Source organism: Gavia stellata, chromosome 9, assembly GCF_030936135.1.
Source record: "Gavia stellata isolate bGavSte3 chromosome 9, bGavSte3.hap2, whole genome shotgun sequence".
NCBI lineage: Eukaryota > Metazoa > Chordata > Aves > Gaviiformes > Gaviidae > Gavia > Gavia stellata.
In genome coordinates this window covers 24,229,937-24,242,985 of record NC_082602.1, presented here as the reverse complement: position 1 = coordinate 24,242,985, position 13,049 = coordinate 24,229,937, and positions in this window count along the sequence as shown.

The window sequence follows — 13,049 nt, the reverse complement described above, 5'->3', positions numbered from 1 at the left end:
CCACTTCTAAATTTGCTTTTATGGTTTTCTACATTCTTCTTGTGTTGTATCGATTTCATAAGCATTGCTGAGACTCATAACTTCTGTGAGTACAGTATGTGATTTGCAAAGGATTAAAATTTTAGGAAATCTGTTTCTAAATAACAAATTAATAAACTACAGTTTGAAAGGAGGGAAGTTAACAATTTTTCAGTGTTAAACATATGGTCGATGGTTTCAATCCTTGATATTGTGATGAGGAAAAGAGTGCAGATAAATTATTTTTCTCCCTCATACTTGCTTAAATACAACCCAAAGCATATCTTCATTTAAATTACATGTTGTGTTCTGTTTAGAGTTTTTTCCTTTTTTTTCCCCAGAAGATCTTCTTTCTCAAAACATGCTGTATAAATAATTATTTTTAAATGCATGTTGAGCTTTAGAAGGAGTGTCAAAGCACTGGAAATGCAGGTTTGAACAGTATTTGAAAACTCAAGCCCCATAAATCAAGCTTAACTGAGTGGTCATCTTTGGGATTTGCCTTACTAACAGGTATTCTTCACCTATAAATACTTCTTGTCTTCATGTAGTTGTTATAAATGTAAGAAATTTTCAGATAGTAATTTTGACTGCCCCCACTACAATTTGCATTATAAGAGTTTTTTTCCCAAGAGATCTTGTAATTGTTTTAAGTACCAATAACTTACTAATTTGTGGTGGAAGATTCCATTCAGGTTTTTGATGTGATGTCATACTCTGATAACTCTCTAAAATACATGTGAGAATGAACAATTCCACCTTTCCAATCTCTATTCAAAAATTCCTGCAGCAAAAAGTTTGAAGGCCCTTTTAATGTGGCTGTTTTTAATCTATCAATGAGTGACAACAACCCCTGTAGACTAGAAACTTTGATTTGCAGAATCTTCTTCTCTCCCTTTGCAAAGAGAAGCTCTCTAGTTTCATCTGCTGCAATGTTTGAAGAAGGCTTTTAGCTATTATGTGAAGGTTCTTTGTGAATGACCTGCAAATATGCGAGGACAGCTTCAGCCTGGCATTATTTTAGTGTGCTTCCTGTTCAGTGATATTTCGGTGTCTCACATGCAAGTAGAGTTGGCAGTTGCCGTATTACATCAGGCCATTGCGATAATCTAGTCTAAGATCTGGTCTTTGCCTCATTCTCTTTATTCATTTTTGGTCTAATGTAAATGATGCTTTTGTAACTTGCCTAAAAGGCAGGAGTTTAATTACTGTCTTGTAAATCTGTCCTGTGTCTTAGCTGCAAGATTATTTAATTTAATTCTTCATTCTAATGCTAAGGTTGGTCTCGTTCTGATGTTGGCATTATGTAGATTAAAGACATACTTGTTTTAGACACTAAAATATATACTGTGTTTTAAACTGGTAGAACTCAATTGTCATAATGAAATTAAGAGCTTAGGGTAGTGGACAATTTGAGTTGCAGTTATCAGAGGGACATAATTTGGAAAGCTTGACTGGGCATGGGTGAGCCTGAGCATCAGACTCAGAATTAAAATCTCTGCAAATAGATGGTTATTTGTGATGATATTTCATAAAGCTCATAAACAGTAACAGTAGTAAATTATTCACTTAAGTAACAGACACTCAATACCTTTTTTGTGAACAAGCTAGCAGAACAGGTCTAGAGAAAAACCTGCTAAATGGATAGGGATTGGATAACCACAGAGTGGCTGACAGTGGCTTGTTATAAAAATGCAAGATTGTGTCCAGTAAGACTCTGAAGAAGTCTGCCTGCATTTGGTATTACTTCATGCCTTCATTAACATGTTCTGGTTTGTATGAGGCTCTGCAGGCATACTGAAGAAGAAGATTAAAGTTTAAAATTATCTTAACAACTTGGAAAAATGACACACAATAAAATAAGGTATGTTACAGAGATATATGCAAAGTTCCAGGATAATCAGCTGCACAAATGTAGACTAGGGTTACTGTTTCTTCATGGAAAAGGAACGATAAAGAATAAAGTCACTTATTCTGGGGAAGTGGTATCTTGATATCTCCTCAAGGTACCTCCTAATTCTCTATTTCTTGATGCAAGGAAGTGAAAGGGCAAAGGCCAAAAAAGAGCAGATGACTCCTGAGATGAGTATATAGATCCACAGGTGTTAGCAAAGTAACTTTTCTCCATGAAAGTAAACTGCAGGACAAAGATCGGATAAATCTGTTAAAGAACACTGTTGGGAATACAAAATCCCCCAAACTAGTTTATGTAAATAAAAGATAACTGACCAAAAGACTGAAACCTAGAGAAAGATGTGGGGAACTGCAGTAGGTCACCAAACCCATAAGGTGAGATAGATGCAGCCAAAGATATTCAGTAATTTCGTCAGCTAAAATTGCAAGGATGATGTATTTTGAAATGTCTTGAATAGTCCCTCGGTTTTTGTTTGTCCAGACCAAGGGACATATTGCAGTACACTGTGCTTCACATCCCTGCCTGTACCACCTGCGTATCCCTCTAATGATAGCCAGGATGTGCTTTGGTCTGAGCCTGGCATGGGGACAGTTTGGATGTAGCTTTGGGTGTCTAAGCTAGTGCTGGGAGCATGGGGAATAATGGGAAAAAGCTAGACCTGCAGTACACAAAATGATGTTGCAAAGCATTGGAGGGAACAAGCACGTGGAAGGAAGGAAAGGCAAGGGGAAAGAATACCAAAATGTATGTCAAAAATTTGTACAGTTGATTTAGAATCTAAAGACAGGCCTACATAGTTTTTTCTGTGTTTAAATTAAAGGGCTAGGTACCATAGTATGGAGTCTGTAATGGATCATCAGCCAGAAGGGGAGTGTGGAGACTTCATTTGTACAAATGGGCTACTATTTAAGTTTTTACTGTGATTAATAGAGATAAACTAGTTGAAAATCTGAAGGTGGAAAGCAATCAAGATGAGTTACCAGCAGAGTTCATGATTCAAAGGAAAGAAAGGGATGAAAGAAGCAAAATAACAGTGGGCTTCAAAAAAGCAAACTTCAGTAAACTCAAGGAATTGGTACATGAGATCCTGGGCAAGGAATTAAAAAGCAAAGACAAGTTCAAGAGAGCTGAGAGTTTCTAAAAAGACGTTTCTAAAGCAAGCCATATTTTAAGTGTACCAACAGTCCGTCCTCATGCAAAGGAGAGAAAACTGATAGAGCAGTGTAGCTGCATTAGGGACTCATCAATGACCTGAAAAAAAATCAAAAGGGGAAACTGGAAAAAGTAGGAACAAGAAGGCTGTGCTGGCAAGAACAAATATAAAAGAAGAGCACAGCAGGTTAGGAACAAAACTGGACAGTCAAAATGCTATTGCCAGCAAAACAATAAAAATGGATTCTTAAATAATGTTCAATTATACAACAAGAGTGCTCTGCTTACCAGGAGATGTGAATAAATATCAGATGGTGCAAAAGGCTGAAGTGCTTGCTGTTTCACTCCCTACCCTCTAAATGCGTATCATGATCAAAGCTAACCAGGAAACAGGAATGCAGGTCAGAATGGGAGGACTATCAAGCTAATTAGATGTATTAGAACATGAAATTCTGATTAAATCTGTTCTATAATAATAAGGAGCAAAAGTGAAATAATGTTGGAATGATTGCATTTTTGATTGAGGAAGAATGAGTGAGTTCCCAGAGAACCAGAAAATAATATTACTTACTAAAAGCGGGCAAGAGCACAGGAATGAGTGGAAAGGCAAGGTAAAGAGAATGACTTGGGGCATCAGCCAGACAAACTTTGATACCAGAAGAGTTACTGTGAAAAAGCTGTATAAAAATCTGCAAGCACAGAGACTAATTTAAAAGGCTAACATGCCTTTGTCCATAAAGTAATTTTTAAATAACCTAGTGGTCACCTTTGTCAGGATAACTGTCCCAATAGATAAACACAAAACAGTATGGTGTATGTTAAAGTCAATAAACCCCTTGACAACAGACCACTTGTCCTGATTATATTTTAGGTTGCTAAGATCCAGATGATGATACTGTAAGGTGGATCTACAACTAGTTAATACTTCAAAGGGTGATTACCAGTGTTTGTTAAATTGTGAAGATAAATTGAGTGGGATGTAGTAGCGGTAGGACTACCCATATGTTACGAGCAAAAAGCAGGTGCAGATCCCTCAGGGAAGAGTCACAACACTCAGTAAGTGAAAGCTTTGACTTTATCAAAAGCGTAGCATTACCACGGTGGGAATCCTGGGGCACCAACGCTAATCACATGGAAACCCCACGTAGTGGAGCCCTGCTCGGGAGTGAAGGTCAAGGGAAAGCACTGCAGGGGTGAGTAATAAAACCTGCACTGATTAACGTATCATACAATGTCCTGTTTTGCTCATTAGCGAACTGATGTAATGCAGGTGCTGTTGTTCGAATTCCAACAGCAGCTGGCCTTCACTTGGCGGCTGTGTAGGGGTATGTGCAGACGTGGGGGGAAGCAAACTATCCTGGCTTACCGTAATGAGATAAAACGTGCTTGGGACTCTACATACTTGGATGGCAAGAAGCAAACTATCCCAGGTTACCAGAACAAGATAAGATGTGCTTGGGACTCCATATACTCTGATGAGGGAGGTGAACTATCCTGGGTTACCATAACAAAGTCTTCTCACGACCTACACCGTATTATTATGTGTGGGGCCTGGATCCAATTGTGTCTGGGATTTTTACTAATGCCATACAGGGTGAGATGGAAAGCACACTTACACAGCATAGAAGATTAGAACTCACAATAATCATCATGATGGTTTAAATTTAAGCTGTAAGTCTTACATTTCTGAAGGGCAAGTATGAAATTAAAAATAACTGCAGAACTTCAGAAAAAATCTCTGGGGACCATAATGGATCACAAACCAAATATGAGTCCATGTGTAGTTTTCAAAAAGAAAAAAAAAGGCGGGGAGACCTGAGGTGTAATATAAGAGCGCTGTATATGACAGAAGGTAATTATTTTGCTCTGTTTGGCACTAGTGAAGCATCAGCAGGAATGCTTTACCATTTAGGCACTGCACTTGAGATACATAAAGGCAAAATGAAAGACAACAGAGGACCTTAATAAAAATATGTTTAGAAAACATAAACAGAGAAAGACTAAAAGAATTGGACTTATGTAGACAAGATTAGACTGAGCAGGACTGTGTGTGTGAAACGTTGCTGTAAAAAGTTGTAGTAGCTACAGAGTGAGTTTTCTCCATGTTCTGTGAAGCTTAAGTGAAGCAGTATTAATTTTGAAGCAAGGGTGATTCTGTTTCAGTTTTTACATTGGAAAGCTTCATGTGGAGCACTGGTATAGGTTACTCAGCTGTAACATGCTTGTAGGATCCCCTTTCCTGTAAATTTGTAAGAACGGATCAGATAAAACTGTCCTAAGTGCCCAGGCCCACTCAGTCCTGTACCTGGGAAGGGAGAGGGACTCAGCAGGGATCCCTCTGTGTTCTCAGTAAAGTAGATTGGACACAAATTCAAATACTTACCTGCAATCAGGGAATGCTATTAAACTGGTTATTAATCTCATTGTATTCTGGTCACTTTAATCTTCAAGGTTTTATTTACATTTTCCACTGATAACATGGCAAAAGAATAGGTGTTGCCAGGGTGTGCTTACGTGAACTTATGTAAAAGATCTTATAGAAAGACACTGAATTTCTGTTATATACATATGCTAATGCAGTGGAAAAGTGACTTCTTCTAAAAGCCGCAGAGGGCTAAAAGCCCCCCATGCACATCTATGTGTTGGGGAAGGGTGGAAAGCAAGTCTTGCCAGTCGTCTTAACTGCCAAGGACTGAGCCACCATCCCTGGAGGTATTCCAAAAACATGTAGATGCGGCACTTAGGGACATGGTGGACTCGGCAGTGTTAGGTTTACGGTTGGACTCGATGATCTGAAAGATCTTTTCCCACCTAAATGATTCTATGATTCTATCACTGCCTCAGCTAAACTTCTGCAACTTTTTCCCTTCCTTTGCGTAGCAGTTTCCTGGCTGCGAAGTCTTAATGTAACCAGGAGATGGCGTAAGAGACCCTTGCAGCCTTTTAGATGTACATGCCGCGCTCTGAGCAAAGGTATCATGAAAAACCATCGGCCTTCCAGATGTCTGCCTAAAATCTGCGCATTAGAAACAGACAAACACGAACTGGCAGAGATCTTTTCTACTCCATTTTTTAAACGAACATGTGTTTACATTCAGCTGCTCCCTTTAAACTTTTAGAGAAATGCATGCACACACAACTTCATAATTTTAAATCTTGATTACCTTCTATCGATGTGTAATGCACTCATTTCCGTAAAACCTGTCAAAGGAAGTATGCTGCATTGCTTGGAGGAAACATAGATATTGAATTGCACGTTACAGGGGCAGTGTTAAGCATCTTACCTAACTACATTCCTGTCCTCACCCGCTGGAGACCCGCTTTTCCGTATCAGTAAACTGCGAGGGTATGTCAGGACATGTCTGTGCTCCCTGTTTTGGGATGCAGTGAAGGTAGATGGACAGCCTCATTTGTTGCTACAGTTCTGCTCTGTTGCTACAGTTCTGCATCCTGCCGAAGTTATTCTCCTCGTCATCTAATACTAACATTTGCAGGATACTTGATGGAAGTGACTGGAAGAAAGAAAATACGATGAAACAGTGTATAGTGAGGAATACAGAAGAGGGGAAGAAATACCTATAAACATGAAATGGAGAAGAGCCTTGAAGTCAGAAAAAAAAAAAAAAGGTAACATTTATTTCCATTTAATTTGAACAGACTGGTTTTGGAGCAGTACAAAGATCTGATTTATATTAGGTGTAAGTTAAGGGAAGGGAAGAGTCAGCAAAATATTTTTACTGCCGGGACCAATGCATTTCAAAGCATCATTGTATGGCATAGACCAGGACAGGCACAGAGGGTAATAGATGACCCAGGGCTGCCAGCTATGATAGCTCATTCTCCTGCCAATTCATGCTCAAATGCTAACTCTAAAATCAAGGAAAAAAGAATGATTCATTCTTTAATAGCTGAAAGTGAAAAGTTGCTTTCAAGAATGGTAAATGCTTTAGTCACAGTATAACTAAATTTCTTTAAAAGGTATTTGTGGGATACAAAAAGTAAAGATAATGGAACATTTCTGATTTAATGCATTCTTAGTTTTATATTTAGTAGGTTCTTAAATGTAACTTTAGAAGTAACCATCATGAAAAAATTTATCCTTCAGCAAAGACTGACAAAGACCTTGATCTAAAATGTGAAGTAAGCCTCTCTTAGACACCCTGAAATCTTTTCAAAACCCAAGTGTGACATTTTGTGATCTCGATTAGATTGTTAGTCCAAGTGATCTGAACAATTACTAAAACCAGTGGGATTTATGTGAATTTGCATATGCACATTATTCTCTGCAGGTGCATCTCATATCCCTAGATAATTCATAGTTTTAACACAACCCAGATCCTAAAGCATATTTATGCACCTAACAATTAATCCCTATCTACTCTGGAAAATAAAACCATTTCTAAAACCCCTTTTCATGCTGCTTCCTTTCAACTAATAGTTTTAAAAGTCTAATTACTAGTCTAGACAGAATTAAGCCAACTACAGACTTCTGAGCAGTTTTGTTTGAGCAGCATCCATAGAGATCACTCTCAATGACAGTATGACAGCAATGCGTGCTAAAGAAGGATTTACATGCCGGAAACTTGGCTGGTTTTCCAACTATAATAGTTTGTCTAATAAAAATAAAATTAAAACAAAAGAATCTGCTGGTGAGCATTGCTTCTGTAATAACAGGCGTACATGTTTTAAATGTGGTCCTGATTCATATTAACTTTGACTTCTTTTTTTAATAAGCTTAAATTTAGGTAAGGAACTGTTAAAACATAACACATGTAAGTGTTTTCTTTCTTAATATTTACAGCACCTCTCTGCAGATTATACATCTTTTTAAAACATTTCACCAATTCTGCTTAGCTACTGGTAACAGCCTTATGGTAAGGAGCCATGGGAGCTCCTGGCATTTTGAGTGCTGTGTTGATTTAGATCAATTCCAAGCATGATGAGACATTTAATTTTCATCTATGCATTGTCACTCTGTTTATTCCAGGCCCTCCTGGTATCTCTGCACATATGTTCCTTTCATTCCTCATGGAAAAGTATCTCTTATTCTGTCAAAGAGGGAAGATTATTATAATTGATAATAAAGAGATTGGTTAGAGGCCATTTGTAATGCTTTTAAGTCCTACAGTGTGATTTCTCAGAAATTACAATGACTGGATAAACATGCCAGGGCAAAGACCATATAAATTGTATAGCAGATGTCAGCCAGCCCTTGCTTCACTGGGCAGAACTTCACAGGGAATCTGCATGTCCACAGATGAACAGGCATCCTCCTGTGTGTCATAAGCTGCCTTTTTTACTCCTTGAATTGCATCACCACCTAGCTACTCCCAAGGACCACATGTTCCCTCTACTCCAGTCTCACAGGACCCTCCACCGTTACAAGAAAGGGTCACCTGCTGTTACAAACTGATAGTCCCCTCCTTTGCTCTTGTGTACCCCACTGCAGCAAGGCCAAGTGGTGGCAGTTTTCTCCTATACCTGTGGGGAACCCAAGGTGCTTGGCAGCCCTCAGCTACTCTCTCTTCAGTTCCTTCAAAGCTTCAGTAGGAAGGGGATATCTCAGAGCACAATCCTGCCCCTTTGCAGGACCCTGAGCTGGCTTACTAAGGCAGAGCTGGCCTTTGGGCTGGAAGATGTGGAGCAGCAATTAATTCTCAAAGGCTGGGCTGTTATCCCAAAATACATCTGTTATCAACTGCCTAGTAGGCATCCAAGCAGGACTTGCTAGTTCTGCAGAACCTCCTCAGCCTGAGACGAGTGTTGTGTGTATACATTTCCATGGAGCTGCCTTGCATATAAGTACCATTATCTTGATCCCATCCTACCTGTCCCAGCTATAAAGCTACTTCGTGGCCTCTTTGAATGCAGCTGCGGCTCACAAGAAATAGAGGGGTTAGTGTCAAGTGACACATCTCGACTCATTTTAATACCCCTGGACGCTAAAATGTTCCCTTCTACATCACCTCCCACAGAATGGCCTGGCCTAGCCTGGCATTTGGCATTATGTGATCCTCAGCCTCCTTTGGTCTTCAGGAAGCTGATGGTCCTTATTTTCATGGGGAAGGTGCTGACTCCCCAAAGAGGGCAACTGTGTATTGTTCAAACATCTGCATAAAGCATTGTCATTATCTTCAGTAAATGGATCTTCAGACTTCTGCTAGTGGCAATCATGTTGGTATGTCTGAGCTCTTTGTCTCTACCTCCTTTTAGCAGCAGAGTGAAAGGTGCTATCTGTTCCTACTCTCTGACAAATTCCTGAAGACTAGCACAAGCAGGTTTCCATCCCATTGGCAATATCACTTGATTTTAAACATGGTATTTCTGAATCACTGTTTAGCAGGAGGTTTTCAAACGAACACCTAATGAGTAATACATGGAAATAGAAAGAATGCAGCTTTAAGAATTTTAGATAAAACTAAACTAGCAGCTGTTAAATATTGTAGCAGTCATTACATCCAGAAGTCATCTGCCATCTGTCCAGGATAATACATTTTATGTATAATGGAAATGAGATTTGGTTTAACCTTGTCACGAAGTGATCAATTTGTGTCTCTGAGAGCTCAATATTTGACACCATCTTTTGGCTGTGACATTTGCCTCAATGCAATGCAATTAATAAACCAGCAGTGAATAAAGATGTAATTTGCAGCTCAGATGGTAAAAATGTCTTAAAATCTGTAAAGAAACTGTGTGACAGATGTATCAGTGGATGCTAAAACCCGAGATTTTCTATTTTTTAGAGTACCATCATATGTCATGTATTCTTTTTGTCCTATCCAACAGCTTGCCAAGTGTATTTATTTGTTGACATAAAATAAACTGGAAAAAATAACATCATAGAGGTAAACTAGTTTACAGTTTTTTAAAAATATTTCTATATAGATATGTAATTATATATATTATATAAGTATGTAAGTAGCGTATATTATTTGTATTTTTACGTATATATACTATTATGTAGGAACTAAGAATGGAAATAATTCTGGGCATGAGGGACATACTTTTCTCCTTGGGATGGAATCTCGCCCCATCGGTGATGCAGAATGCTGTTAAAGCAATCAGAGAGATTTAAATTGAGAAGGAAGCTTGCAGGAAAGTTACACTTCCTTTTTCTGATGTTCATGAAAATTTAGTCCTTGAGAACAGCATTTTGCCTGACTGCAAAGGAGGCTTGGCAGGATTCTGTAGGCACTGGTATTCCCAGTTCTGACTGGAGATGTTACTGCCAGGCCACAGGTTAAATACAGCTGACTCAAGGGACTTGTCATTTAGTAACTCCATTAACAGAGCAGATTCCTGCATGTCCCCTCTCCGTCTCCTGCCTGCTTGGTCTGCTCTATGAAATGTGTTGCCACCAGAATTGGCTAATGCTCAGAAATTCCGGTATTTTAAAATATTTCCTCGGGTTTGTGGTGGGAGTAGTCTTCACATTCACCTAATGAAAAGACTGGTTAATAACCTGTGCTTGGAATATTCGAGGTGGGGCGGGGAAAGGGAGGGGATTTTTTTATAAAATAGAGGAAATTTAAAACCAGTCTTGTACAGTTTAGTCGAGTAAACTTTCTAAACTTTCCAAACTTTCCATTGTTAATCAGAAAATGCTTGGGAAGGATAAATGGATGAGGTTTCAAGTAATTAGATGTCAAACACTTTCATACAGTGAAAAAACCCCAAATATATATGTCCTGCAGGGCTTTGTCCATGCTAGAGGTGTTTGTGGACTTCTTTAGGTAGGTAACAGATGTATAGGAGGCATTAATGCTTGGACGTTTGTTTAGACATTTTTACAGCAGTTCCCTTAGTTTCCTCTAGGAAACTTGTTTAGTGGGCTCAGGTCATTGCTGCAGTGCAGGCTGCAATGTCGATCCCTTCCTACACAGGCCAGAAACAAAGGGCTCCAGGAGGGCTCTGGTCATGCCTGGTTGTGGTTTTAGATCGGTTATTAGCCACCTTTAAATAAAGGTGACAATAGTGTTTGTATTTTTGTTGGTTAGAGACAATTAAAGTCTTGAACAGTGGCGTCACTGGTAGAGCAGAGGAGGACTCAGGCTATGCCATGAGAATGAACGAGCAAGGAGAGACAGAGCTTAGAAGGGGCTCACGAGTCAAACTTGAAGATGGTTCAATGAAACAATTTTCTAGTACACAGAAAATGGTAGGATTTCATGATGGATAGATAGAGCAACCATATTTCGAGCGGACAGGAAGTTGAAATGTTGGTTTTAGGAAAATATAGACTAAGAGGGTTTGAATAAAACTTTTTACTGGATTAATATCAAGAAAAATATATATCTTTATAAGATTAAAATGGAATAAATTGAAAGATTTAGACATAAACTTAGTAGGAGGGGTTCAGTCTTCAAGTCTCTGCCTCACTGACAGCCTAAGAAATAGGTAGAAGCATGGTTACGTTAACTGTCATGACAGAGCAAGTGAATGCTGAGAAATTCAGCAGGAGTGGCAGAATAACAGAGCAAGTCACAGGGTGAATGGACAGTAGAGCACTGGGTTTGTGTGCAGGTGGCGGAGGTGAGTGTAAAGCAGAAAGCAGGAACAAGGACAGACAAATCAGACATGCAGTCGTGATTTCTGGAGGCAGACTGATACCAAGCAGGGGTGTGACAGGACTTATCAATGGTGCAGTAGTCACACTCTGTTCTTGCACAGGAGGGGAGGATGGTAAGGGGATGGAATTCATGGTTACCCTGCAGTGAACGGGCAGTTTTTGCCCGTAAAGCACCAGAAACCTTTTGTCAATATACTACAGAGGCATTACTGCAGCAGCCAAACGTTCCTTGTGCACACAAAATGCAAAGATGGATGGAAACACTTCTGAAAGCCATGCATAAGGTAATAAGACAAAGGACAGGGAGAGTAAGATAGCAGAGAAACCTGTGTGACCTGCACAGCTGCAAAAGATCTGTGAGGGAAGATATGACATGAATTCTGTAACCTCAGCAGAAATCTCAGCAGAATGTTAATTCTAAGGCAATAATTGTCTTTTTCTGATTCTTCAGTCCAGAAAACATACTTTACAAAAGCAGCCAGAAGCCAGTCGATTCATACAACCCAACAGCCTTGACCTTTACTTTTTTCTGTTTCACAACCTTCTCCTCCTAACCCCTCACCCTATGCCTAGTGCTTATAACCTGATGCTGCAGCCCCAGGAGAATGCAATGAGTGAGTTTATCCACTTGCCTGCCTCAGGCTGTCTCGGGGACACAGTGCTCAGCCCAGAGAGGAGCAGGCTTGAGAAGATCCCTTCAGACAGTGCATCTTCTGCTTGAAAAGGATTGAAAAAGCCAACTCTAGGGAGTCGGGAGCAGCGGCGTCCCCTCTCCCGCCAGCTTCCGGGGATGCTGGCCCCTGTGCGCTCCCCCGGGGGTGCATTCCCCAGCGCCGTTTGAGGCCGCCTAGCTCTATAAGTGCCATTTGCATCGGGATAGGATGTAACAAGAGCTGTAAATCACTGACGGCGGAGTGAATTCCTCCAGGGGCAGACACGGCGGAGCCGAGCCTCCGCGAGCTGTGGCAATGTGTGAACGGTATCTTTTGTGGGGGAGAGGACTGATGGCAATTAGATGATACTTATCTGGCCCTTTGATGTGTATTTACACAAACAACGTTTTCCTCCGGGACTTGCGGTATAAAGGAGGAGCCGTGCTCCCCCACACCCTCCTTCCCGGCATCTCCGAAACACGGCAGGATGACCAAGGCCCCTTTCTCTGTGGAGTGGTTGTCCCAGAGCAGCCAGGCCCTGAAGAGCCCCACCGAGGGCTCCCCGCACCGAGCATCGTCCGCGGGCCACAGGCCCGGCTCCGGCTCCAGCCCCGGCTTGAGCGAGCGGAGCAAGGAGCAGTCCGCCGGCCCGCGGGCCGGGAGAGGCGGCAGGAACAGGGAGCGCTTGACGGCCCCCTCAGCTGCAGGTAATCGCGGTCTCCGCGGCCGTCGGGGCATCCTG